The sequence below is a fragment of the Podarcis pityusensis genome (genome assembly GCF_964106645.2).
Source record: "Podarcis pityusensis genome assembly, chromosome: 11".
NCBI lineage: Eukaryota > Metazoa > Chordata > Lepidosauria > Squamata > Lacertidae > Podarcis > Podarcis pityusensis.
In genome coordinates this window covers 35,604,667-35,618,052 of record NC_138036.1, presented here as the reverse complement: position 1 = coordinate 35,618,052, position 13,386 = coordinate 35,604,667, and positions in this window count along the sequence as shown.

Below are 13,386 nucleotides of genomic sequence, written 5' to 3'. Positions count from 1 at the left end.
TCCAGAAAGTATTTTTGTAACTTCCACAGACATCAGATATATAAAGAAGTGGTCGCTATGTAGAAGTGCTTTGGAATCAGAGGGAGAAAAGCAAAGGTCTAACTGCCATGTAAACTCATTTGAAATGTCATGTCTTATTAGAACCCAATAAGTGGAATGTCTGTTTTCACCCTTTGGTTGAGCCATCAAATTTGTCAAAATTTTATGATAATTCATTCCATCATTCCTCAGACATTTACATGACAGGCAGTCGTATTGAGGGGGGGGGGGAGAGGGAATATCCCTGTAATCCTACACTTCATGTTAAACTGCCTCCTGAGAGGTTTTTAAAACACTCCTCTTCTGAGCAAAGCCCTAAATTTCTCACTTCCACTTATGATTTGCTGCCTTTCTAGAAAATGACAATAAATTGGCTCTCTGCCATTCTTGACCTCTCAGCTTCTGAACCTTGCCTGCCCAAGCCTTAACTTTGCTTGCTTAAGTCAGTAGCAACAGTGTCACACGGCCATTTTTTCCCCAAGGGGGTTCAGGGATTTTGCTCTCCTGGATAGCTAAGCTCCCCCTCTAGTGTTCAGTGCTCATCACATTATTCCTTAGATGAGTAAGAAAAGAGAGGTGCCACTTTACAGCCACTTTATAGCGATAAAGCACAGCTCATGCCCAGTTTATAGCCTCAGAGTGTAATGATACAAGTGCACAAAGGTAAATATATATTTCTTGAAATCTGGCCATATCAGCTTCTTCCCCTCTCTATAAAGTAAATCATAACTACCTGTAAAACACACACACAAACCCTCACCCTTCGGCCAGTCTCACATACAAACTAACTGGTGGACAGAGAGCATAGTGGCAAAAGTCGGCTTGGTGAAGAATATATGGCATAGCTTTGTTTTTTGAGAGGAATTATGGAGCTTGTACATGACTGCATCACTTCTCATTGATAATCAAGGCAAAGGCATTACTTATTTAGAGGCCAGTTGCAAACAGAGCTGAAGTGGAGATGTTTCTTCCTTTCTTTTCTTTGTAATGACCCCTGAGACCACCTCTCATCTTAGGCTGGGGGTATATTGTCTTACCCCATACTGCCTTACCCCCATATGCTCATTCGAATGCTTCCATCTGCAGAACTGGCACTGCTACAGGTCTCACATAATACGCATTCTCAGAGCTTTTTTTCTAGAAAACAAGGTGCTGGGACTGCATACCATTGAGTACTGCCAGGAAAAAAAGCGCCGCCGTTACCTTTTTACAGAAAATATCTCCCTGTCTGTTGGCATCAGGAAACTTTTCTACTTTCTTTTCAATGCCTGCTTAAAGCATTTTTGTTCAAATATAGAAGCTGCATTTCTCTTGTTAGATACTGTGGATTTTAATTATCTCTGGAATGTTTTAAAATACCTTTTTTATTGAGAACACTAATGTTTTATTTTGTATTTTTGTAAACTGCTTAGGTTTTCTGACAAGCGGTATGCTTGCAAAGTATGCAAATTTTGCAGTATGCAAAATCATATGCAAATTTTGTTAATTAAATAAATGAAAGCTACAACTGCCTTGTGTGTACAGCCACTAGCAAGAACACCTGTGGAACTCAATCTGACATGCTTCTGAGCAGACTTGCATTGTTAGAAGCTAACAGGTTTGTTGTGGCATAAAGTAAGTATGTTAGACTTCTAAGGCAACCCCCCTCCCCAAAAAGTGCTTCAGGTAATAATCAGGCTACTGGGAGTGGAGCGGCGGGGAGAGAAGAGACTCCCATCTTTCATGCTGCCCATAGAGGAAATCCTCTCCCACCCAAGAAAAAATAGGCCTCAATTATTCTCTTTCCATCTCTATTCAGGGGAATGGATCTGAGAATTGTGAATTCTCCTAGTGATGCAGCTACAAAAATAAGAATATTGTCCATTTATTGAGCATTCCTCCTGAAACACTGTAGCACTGTTGTGTTGTAGCGCTGTAGTGTTGCTGCCAAACCCAATTTTATTTCCAACACAGCAGTGATATCTCTGTGAAATCTCAGGAACGCCAAACTGGGTGTATCATTATTTGGCCCATTCTGGCCCTGCCATTTTCCCCAAGTCAAGCTTGTGGGGAACCACTTCACTCTCAGTTTAGGCACAAATATGCTGGAAGGAACATACTGATATCTGAAAAAAACACCAGCCTTGTTTGGGCATCCCCTATACCTTACTTCAGTTTGTAGAACTGAGGTAATAGTGATTTATGCCAGAATTTGCTTTGAGAATGAATTGAGGGTGGTGGTGGGGACTGTCTATATAGTGAAATCCCTTTTACACACCCTTAAACAGAGAATCTGTGATCAAAAAGTGACAGTTTTGAAATAAATTATGAGACACTCACCTTATGCGTCTTAAGGAAAGTGTGTGGCTTAAAACAATACAAAAAGATTTAAGGAATATTTCCAGAAGGAAAAACACACAACTGTACTATAAGATCCCCCAGAAGCAACATGACAGCACAATGCTGTTCTGATTTACTTAGACACAGATGCATTCTCAACTCTTTGTCACAATCATGTGGGAATGTTGTCTGTTCCCAAGCATGCCCGGCCAAGAGGGATTCAAAAACAAAACAGAATTTAGCGTGGCCACATGCTGAACAACAACAAAGATTTCAAAAGCTCTTTACTTATACACCCCAATGACAGATATACTAGGTTTTGTATCATATTCATAATAGCCTTTTTATATAGCTGACTGGCAGCTGACTTACGAAACCTTCTCTTTTATCTTGGTTGCGAGAGGACAGCCCAGTCTACTCACATTGCAAAATGAGCCATTTTCACCTATTTGTCAGGAGAGTGGGCTGCCTGTTCCCACAATGCACTCTTTCTGGCAGCTGCAATGTTTGAGGCTGGGATGTGAGTGTACAATTAATTTGGCAATAATCCTGTGGACTGAAATCTCACTGCTATGGAGATATGCTGTCACCATACGTCTGTCAGGGCACATCTGGATGCTTGAGAGAAGTCGGTTGAAAAAAGCAAGATGAGACAACCCCACACTATTGGTACAATAACAATTGGGGATGGTTTGCGCTCTGAAAATATTGATACCCACAGTAGCTCAGCTATTGCACTCCTGTTGCCTTCTGGTAGATGAAAGATTAGCACAGTTTAAGATCCATGAGCGAATGGATTGGGATTTAGATATGTTGAGCAAATGAGATAGTCTTTATTTTCATGCCAGAGTAGAAATGGGTATTGAGTCATATGCCCTCATGAAGGCTCTCAGTGGCTACTAATCAGAATGGTTATGCCCCCCCCCCCCGTTGTCAAAGGCAATATGTTTTTATATATTGGTTTTTAGGAACTGCAGGTGGGGACAGCACTGCTGCCCTCAGATCCTGCTTCTCATTGGTACAGTGGTTCCTCAGATTAAGAACTTAATTTGTTCTGGAGGTCCTTTCTTAACCTGAAACTGTTCTTAACCTGAGGTACCACTTTAGCTAATGGGGCGTCCCGCTGCGCCACTGCCACACGATTTCTGTTCTCATCCTGAAGCAAAGTTCTTAACCCGAGGTACTGTTTCTGGGTTAGTGGAGTCTGTAACCTGAAGCATCTGTAACCTGAAGCGTCTGTAACCTGAAGCGTCTGTAACCCGAGGTACCACTGCATCTGGTTGACCACTGTGAAAACAGGAAGCTGGACTAGATTTGTCTTTGGCTTGATCTGAGGCCATTTCCTGTGTTCTTATGTTCATATTTAAAGTAGTTCTTGTGCTGAATTTCTCCTCCTTCTCTAGTTATCCCCAACTGTAAATTATCTGTCCATTTAGAATTCAGCCTATCTGTCTGTCTCTTCTAAGTTGGTCTACATGTGGCTATGTTTGAATGGGTTCAGAAACTTCAGCTTGTGCAGAATGGGGCAGCCTGTCTTTGACAGGTAGGGGTCCTTTCCGCATATTTCATCTGCTTCGAAGCAACTAAGTGGCTGCCAATATGCTTCTGAGCCCAGTTTCAGACTGCTGGTTTTGAAGATTAAACAACTCCTTATCTCATGGAATGCCTTCTACCATATTGCATTTAAGATCTTCTGCGAAGACTTTGCTCCGTGTTGCATCTTATGTGGAGGCCAAGTTAGCCTGAAAGGAGCAGGGCCTTCTCTGTGGCAATTCTAATACTCTGCAACTCTTTCCCAAGATGTATTTATGTAGCCTGTTGAAGCCCATCCTTCCCTATGAGAGCCCTCCTGGTACCTACTAGATAATCATCTCAGGTGAATACATTATTGCTCTCTCGGGCATTCAAATGATTTATATTTTAAATATTGGAACTATGCTCCATTTTAAACTCTGCTGTTTTGATGAATATTTTATTATGTTATTTATTTACTTATGTTAATTGAGCTGTTTATTGTTCTGTGTTTTTGTTTTAACTGCACCGTAAAATATTATGAGAGAGACTATAAAGGTTGGCATATAAATGCCTTAAATAAATACAAATGAAATCCTTTTTTCAGAGATCTTTTGTGCTTTATTTGGGGGGGGGGGAGGGTGGCTGGTTTTTATTGATTTATTGTGATTCATTTGTTTTGTTGGCTGTTGTATAAGAACAAAATAAATATAAATAAACCAGCTTTGGAAAAATGCAAGATTTTAGGCAATAAGTATGTGTGTGCAATTTTATATTTATTATTTCATTTACATCCCACCTTTTCTCCAAGTTGCTCAAGGTGGCACATATTCTACTTCCAATTTTACGTAGAATGCATTTATTTTTTTTTAAAGCTGAAGAAAAGTTGTTAAAAACCAACCTACAAATAATGGTTAAATATAATAAAATTGTAAAAAGTGAACATAAAACAAAACTACATTTCAAAAGTAGGTTTATTAACCTTTTGCACATATGTAGCATGATGTGCAGAAGCTGGAGGTTATGAATTGCCGCCATGTCACATTAAAGTCGTTTCTCTTTAATATGAAATAACATTTAAGGGTGCAATCCCCTACGCATACTAACCTCCATTGAACTCAATCAATTGAACTCAGTTCTTTCTGTGTTGACATGTATAGTACAGTGGTACCTCGAGTTACAGATGCTTCAGGTTACAGACTCCGCTAACCCAGAAATAGTACCTTGGGTTAAGAACTTTGCTTCAGGATGAGAACAGAAATTGTGGTGTGGCGGCAGCAGGAGGCCCCATTAGCTAAAGTGGTACCTCAGGTTAAGAACAGTTTCAGGTTAAGAACGGACCTCCAGAACGAATTTAAGTTCTTAACCTGAGGTACCACTGTATTGTACTGCAATTATAGCAGGGCCGGATTTAGGTTTGATGAGGCCCTAAGCTACTGAAGGTAATGGGGCCCTTTATATGTCCAGCTGTCCTTTGTCAACAACAAATTGTTGCTATTTTTTGTTTTGAATATATGCTATATGGTAATTTATGGACCTAATAGGTATCTAAAGCCATTTGCAAATGGCAAAATATGTATTTTATCGAAGTAATTGCAACCAGTCCATGCAGAATGTAGGCACCCTATATATAGAAATGAGTGAACCAGTGATATTTCAGGGAGCAGGCTAGTAGGCGGGGCCCATTACTTAGATCATAGGAGCCTACACAACACCAAACACTGTTGCTGTATGTATGTTTTATTTTATTTGTTTTTTATCTTATATTTTGGAAATGTACATCCAGTTTTTTTTTTTTTTTTAAAGCAATTTATTAAGTTTTACAATAAAAATAGACATGATAAACAATGTAACATCATTCTTAACATATTTTCACATTTTCTTTGGACTTCCTCACATCTCCCGCTCCCATTTTCATCGTTGAAACATTTTGTCAGCAATTTATCATCTTATTTAAAATCTTATATCCCTTCTATATTTCATAATCATATAATTCTCAAAAGGAGCTAAGTTTTCACAGTCTTACTTATTTTCTTAAAAAAAAGCTTCTAAATTTAGTGGTGCTCAGTTGTTTTGGTCTAGCATCTTATTTAGCATTCACTCAAATTACAATGCTTTTGTAAATAGTTCTTAAATTTCTTCCAGTCCTCCTCAATCCTCTCTTCTCCCAGGTCACGGATTCTGCCAGTCATTTCAGCCAGTTCCATGTAGTCTATCAGTTGTATCTGCCATTCTTCCAGTGTGGGTAGATCTTGAGTTTTCCAGTGTTTTGCGAGAAGTATCCTTGCTGCTGTTGTTGCATACATAAAAAATGTCTGGTCCTTCTTTGCCACCCCTTGGCCGACAATACCCAAAAGGAAAGCCTCTGGTTTCTTAGTGAAGGTATATTTAAATACCTTTTTCAGTTCATTATAAATCATTTCCCAGAACGCCTTCACTTTAGGGCAAGTCCACCAGAGGTGGAAGAACGTTCCCTCGCACTCTTTGCATTTCCAACACTTATTATCAGACAGGTGGTAAATTTTAGCAAGTTTGACTGGGGTCATATACCATCTATAAATCATTTTCATTACATTTTCTTTCAGGGCGTTACATGCAGTAAATTTCAATCCATTACTCCACAACCTCTCCCAGTCCTCAAACATGATATTATGCCCAATGTCCTGTGCCCACCTTATCATAGCCGATTTAACCGTTTCGTCTTGTGTATTCCATTTCAGCAGCAAGTTATACATCCTTGAAAGTACCTTAATCTTTGGTTCTAACAATTCTGTTTCTAGTTTCGATTTCTCCACCTGGAACCCTAATTTCTTATCATTTTTAAAAACTTCTTTGATCTGAGCGTAATGTAACCAATCTCGCACTTTGTCTTTCATTTTCTCTAGACTCTGCAATTTCCATTTGTCTCCATCCTTTTCTAGTATTTCCCAATATTTTGGCCATTTAGCCTCCATATTGGGTCTTTTTCGGGCCTTGGCTTCCAAGGGTGAAAGCCACCTTGGTGTTTTATTTTCCAGCAAGTCTTTATATTTTGACCAGACATTAAACAATGATTTTCTGACAATATGGTTCTTAAAGGCCTTGTTTGCTTTAACCTTGTCATACCATAAATATGCATGCCATCCAAAGGTATTGTTAAACCCTTCCAAATCCAACACATCAGTGTCTTCAAGAAGTAGCCAGTCTTTTAGCCAGCAAAACGCTGCGGCTTCGTAATACAACTTTAAGTCTGGCAGGGCAAAGCCCCCTCTTTGTTTTGCATCGGTTAATATCTTAAACTTAATTCTGGGCTTTTTGCCCTGCCAGACAAACTTAGAAATATCTCTCTGCCACTTCTGAAAGCACTCCGTTTTGTCCAAAACCTGAAGTGTTTGAAATAAGAACAACATCCTTGGCAATACATTCATCTTGATAGCAGCAATTCGGCCTAACAAAGAAAGTTTCAATTTTGACCAACTATCTAAGTCTCTCTTAATTTCTGTCCAACATTTTTCATAATTATCCTTAAATAGACTTAGATTTTTTGCTGTTATGTTTACCCCTAGGTATTTTACTTTTTTCACCACATTAAGTTCCATCTCATTCTGAAACCGTTCTGACTCTGTATTAGTCAAGTTTTTCCCCAAAACCTTAGTTTTCTGTTTATTTAATTTAAATCCAGCCACCCGACCAAAGTCATTAATCAGTTGTAATACTCTTTTCGTACTGGGCTCTGGCTTCTGCAAGGTCAAAACCAGGTCATCTGCAAAAGCTTTTAATTTATATTGTTTCTGACCGACCTGAATTCCTTCCACCAACTGATCCCTTCTAATCATGTTCAATAGCACTTCCAGAACCGAAATAAATAACAAAGGGGAGATAGGGCAACCTTGTCGTGTCCCTTTTTCAATTTTAAACTCTTCCGTAACCACATTATTAACTATCAGTTTAGCTTTCTGTTCTGAATATATCGCCTCAATCCCATTCTCAAAACCCCGTCCCACTCCCATCTCTTTTAAATTTCCCATCATAAATTTCCAGGAGATATTGTCAAAGGCCTTCTCCGCATCTATAAAAATTAAAACTGCTTTTGTATTTATATCTGTTTGCAAAAGTTCCAAAATGTCAATAATGTTCCTTGTATTAGCAAACAGATGTCTTCCTGGGAGAAAGCCAGCCTGGTCCTTATGAATTACTTCATTTAAAACTTTTTTAAATCTATTTGCCAAAATGTCTGCAAATATTTTGTAATCCACATTTAAGAGAGAGATGGGGCGGTAGTTCTTAAGTTGTGTCTTTTCAGCTTCCGACTTTGGTATTAATGTGATAAACGCTTCCTTCCACGACTCCGGTGCCCTCCTCCCCTCCATAATTTCATTGCTGACCTCCATCAAAGGTTGTATCAAGTAGTCTTTCAATGTCTTATAGTACTTGGAGGTCAGCCCATCTGGTCCTGGAGATTTGCCAAGTTGCATGTTCTGGATAGCTTGTTCGATCTCCTGTCGTGTTATTTTAGAATTCAGGATTGTCCTATTTTCTTGTGACAATTTAGATAATCCGTTTTTTGCCAAAAATTGTTTAATCTCAACATCATCTTGCGGCCCTTGGGTGTATAGTTTTTTGAAGTATCTCCGGAAACACTTTCTAATGTCCACTGGATTCTGAATGTTTTTTCCATCAACCTCTAAGTTTGTAACAGTATTTAATCTTTGTCTTCTCTTCAACTGCCAAGCTAGCAGTTTTCCACATTTATTCGCCGACTCAAACGTTTTTTGTTTCATTAATTTAACCTTCCATTCAATTTCCTGATTTATCAATTTAGAATATTGTGTTTGATAGAGTTTAATTTCTCTCAGAGTTGGCTGTGACTTCGGATTCACTCTTAGTTTCTTCTCTAATTCTTTTATTTTATCCAAGATCTTATCTTTTTTCTCATTTTGTGTTCTTTTCTTCACTGCATTCTGTTGTATCAAGAATCCCCTCATTACAGCTTTGCTTGCGTCCCAGATTATTCTTTTTTCCACCATATTATTCATGTTTATCTCAAAATAGTCCTTCAAAACTTTTTGGGCCTTCTTGGTAATTTCCTGATCTCTAAACAAATTGTCATTCATCTTCCATCTAAAGGATCCAGTTGGTAATAGTGTCATATCCATCTTTACTGCATTATGGTCGGAGCAGGTCTTTGGGCAGATTTCCACTTTTCTGACCTTAGGTGCCAGGCCTCTAGAAATCCATATTTGGTCGATTCTTGTCCAGGTCAGTTGGGCTTCAGAAAAGAATGTTCCCTCTCTTCCTAGTGGGTTCTTTGTCCTCCAAATGTCAATCAAATCCATATTGTCAGTCATTTCAAAAAAGGTTTTAGGTAGTCTGCCGTCTTTTGTAACATTTTGACTTTGTGACTTGTCCATGTTAGTTGATACGACCCCATTCATATCTCCCATCATTATGATGTTGTTGTAGTCTAGATAGTCCAGCATTGTCTCCTGCAACTTCTTGTAGAATTCCGATTTCCCTTCATTAGGTGCATAGATTCCTAGTATCAACAGTTTCTCTCCTTGATATTGTATCTCAATAGCCAAAATTCTTCCATGTTCATCTTTAAATAGGAATTTAGGTGACAGGCTCTCTTTTGCATATATCACCACGCCTCTCTTCTTAACTTTGTCCGACGATACAAATTCCTGGCCCAATCTTTTATTTATTAACACTTTTCTGTGGAGCCTCGTCACATGTGTTTCTTGTAAACAAATAATGTCCAATTGTTCTTTTTTTAATATATGAAATATTTTCTTCCTTTTTTCCGGAATGTTACAACCATTAATATTCCAGCTCAACAGTTGCAGAGACATCCTGAACTATCTGGTTATTTTTCAAGGGGTGGTATCTTCTCAGGGTCTACAGGTTCCACAGATGCTGATGTTGGTATTGGCGTTGCCTCAGGCCCAGAAGGTAGTTCAATTCTTTTTTGAAGGTCCTCTCCGTGTGTAGACAGGAATTTGTCTCTCTCTTCCAGTGTTCTCACTTTGACCTTTCTCCCTCTAAAGGTAAAAGATAATCCTTGAGGAAATTCCCACCTGAATGGAATTGCGTTGCTCCTTAGTAGTTTAACAAGTTCAGAATAGGCGGTTCTAAGGTCAAGCAGTAGTCTTGGGATATCTTTATAAATTTCAATTCTTCTATCCAACACCTCCAGTGATTTTACAAAGTGTAGTCCCAAAATCTTATCCCTTTCCTCCTTTGATCTCAATGTTATCAAACAGTCTCTGGGCCTCTCCTTCTTTATGAATCTTCCAAGTCTGAAAGCTGACACAATTTTAAAGTCCTTTTCTTCCAAGTTCCAGAACTTGGAGAATTCTTTGGTCAAAAACTCAGTTAGATTTCCTTCTTCTGCCTCTTGTAGTGATCTAATCCTTAAGTTGTTCTCACGGTTTCGCAGTTCTATCATCGAGAGATAAATCTGGTGTTCCCCAACTTGTTTAGTGAGTGGTCTTACCTCTTGCTCTAAATTTTCAAATCTTTGTCTGGTGTCCTCAGTCAATTTTCGATTTTCTGCTGAGGCCTCCGTTAGCTGTCCAATTGCTTGTGCATTCTGTGCCACTTGTGTGGTTAATTTATTTAGACATTCTGTATTTTTATCAATCTTTGCTGATTGCGCATCTGCTTTCTTGTCCAAAGCTTCCAATTTTTCAAAGATTTTGTCTAGTACAGAAGCAGATGCTCCTGAGGCCATATCTTCCAGTTGTAACTGCTCTGCTTCACCCTCACCCTCCACTTCTGAGGGCAAAGTAGGCACAGATGATCTGCGTGTCTGTGAAGCTGAGGTTAGAGTTGTTAGAGTTGTTTGTTTAGCTCTCCCTCTTTTTCTTGTGCCACTCATTCCAACGTTATCTGTCAGTCAAGGTCACACTGAGTTGTTCCCATGGGAATGGAAAGGTCCAGAGCAAGCAAACAGTAAAGGAATCGAAAGTAAAAAGTGTATGTAAAATCACTGTTATAATCCAATCCTCTAGAGGGAGCTTAATCTGTCTTTCAGAGTCTAATTTAATGTCCAAGAACCTTCAAATACAAATGTTTAGCAGAGTTTATAAATGGTCACCTTGTTGCAGACAGTGCTTATTTATCTCCAAAAAGAATGTTTCAAATTTAAAAGGTCTCAATACCCTCAGATTGTTTCAAGTTCCAATATACAGTATCCAAATCTGCAGTACTGACAGCTCCCTTAGTACTCAGGCAGCTCCTGACTCTGGGTTTCACCTTTTAATTTGTAATCCAATAAGAGGAGGAAAGTCAAGTGCAAATAGAAATCCCAAATCTTTAACTTAAAGTCTTTACTTTAAAATGCAAGTTCAAATAGATGCTTAGATCTGTAAAACTTAAAGTCTCTTTCTTTCAGCCTCCACTCCTCCAGCTGATTGCTTTTTTTTCAAGTTCAATGGCTGCGGAAGACGGACTTCCTGCTTCCACGTCTCTCCGCTCACAGCCAAGTTCAAGCCAATTCAAGTTTCCCTTTTAAAATCTCAAATTTCAAATGATTCAGTCTTTTACTCACAAATTAGTTGCTTTTTCGTCCGGATCCGTAATTTAGCAGGAAAAGGGATCAGCGCTCACCGACAGTAACAGCGCGGCTTCGCTCCTCAGGCTGTGAAACAGCTCACAGCGCCGCAACCCCCCTCCGTGTTCCGGAGCCCCTTACGGGGTTCCTTCTGCACTTGGAGGGTCGCTCTTGGCGCCCACCGAGCCTCAGGACCCCAGGCTCTTGCCGCCTGGGGTTTTCCGAAGTGGGTCTCCGCTTCGCCGTAGCGGACGACCCGTTGCCTGCGGAGCCTCCTCTCCCTTTCAGAAGAGGACCGCCATTGCCGTTCGCGCCGCCCCCGGAAGTTGTACATCCAGTTTTTTCCCCTTTAAATTTTTTTTGGGCCCTCAAGAGAGTGGGGCCCTAAGCTATAGCTTATTTAGCTTATACGTAAATCCGGCACTGAATTATAGTAGTGGTATATTCCCTGCTTTTAAAAATTTTTTCCCTCCCCTGGCCATAAAACACAGGAGCTGCTCCTTATTTCAAAAAGGTTCAAGGTCTGTATCACATTACACAGAAGGAGCACCGTAAAATATAGGTATGGGTTGCTTGTGCGCATCCCCATCCCACAGATTGTTATCTTTGCCAATTTGACAATGATCACCTGTTTAAGAGTTTGCTCCAACAGAAAATTAGACTGGAAGCCAGGGCAGGGTGGATCTGGAAATAAGCAAACCACATATTCAAGGCTAGCTGCTTTGCTAGTTCAGTGCTGTGCCCAGTAAACAGAAATCCGAACTCAGCACCCTTCTTAAACCTGCTCCTCTGGGCATGCATTGCACTTGCTGGATCGGAACCCTAGCAGGCACTGTGATATCTGATGAATTGTATTCCAATTCATTCTGAGATACTGGAAATGGATTTAATGCGGCAATTAGAAAGAAAGCAGTGTGTGCACAGTCATTTCCAAGTCAACTAAATGAAAAAGAGAGAGAAAGCCTTAAAATGTACAGAAACTGCATTACTAATATGCATATAGAATGTGCTTGTGTGTGAGAGAGAGACAGAGGGCGAGAGAGAATCTTATGCTGAAATTATATTTGCAGCAAAAAGAAATAACTATTAAAATCATTTACAAAGAAAAAAAAAGTAACGGAAGAGAATCTTGATTGTGCTTTACACAGAGATTGTTCTTTACTCAGACTCAGCACTAATACAGTCTTGGCTCCTAAATTACTTCTAAAATTGTCTTCTGCCTGATAATGGAATTGCTGTGCAAATATTGCTTATTACATAAAATTAGAGCTATTATACAGCCCTGTACGGTTCTGGACTAATCTATAAAAGGGTTTAGTGTCCGTGTATGTCAGAGCAGATTCTGCCCTCTGGTGCCCTGAGGGCTGCTGTGCTACAGAACTAGCCAGGCACACACTGACACAAAGAATAAAAAGCTGATGCTAGATTCAGTGGAAACTCTGGTCACAGGATACTGGTAAGATCTCCTGCAAAAACCTGTTCAAAATGAATGGGAGGAGCTGTACATAAGTACTCCAATTCACTTTAATGAGACTCGCCAAGGAGAACATCCTACTGGGGATTATGCTCTTGCATATATGTATTCTGTATATGTTCTGATGAAACAGAAAAGCAAATCACTGGAAACTGATTTTTTTCTTTTCTTTCTAAAGAAGACTTTTCAGCATGCAAAAATACTTCTGGGCAAAAAAAATACATTTGGGTATGAGGATTTTGGGAAAGGCAATTGATCAAATGATATTCAATCACAATAATACAATTCAATACATTACAGATGTTTCTGGGTGTTCTAGACTGGAGCATCAAAAAAGGATGCCATATCTGTTATGTAAGGAAAATGAATTGGGAAAACACAAACCACAAGATGATTTTACCCTGTCCTGATTTTTATTATATGCAATCAAAATAATCACAGTCTTCGCAAATGTTATCTTGGATAGCATGTAAAATACTCCATTAGTAGGTGTCTGTACCATAAAGCT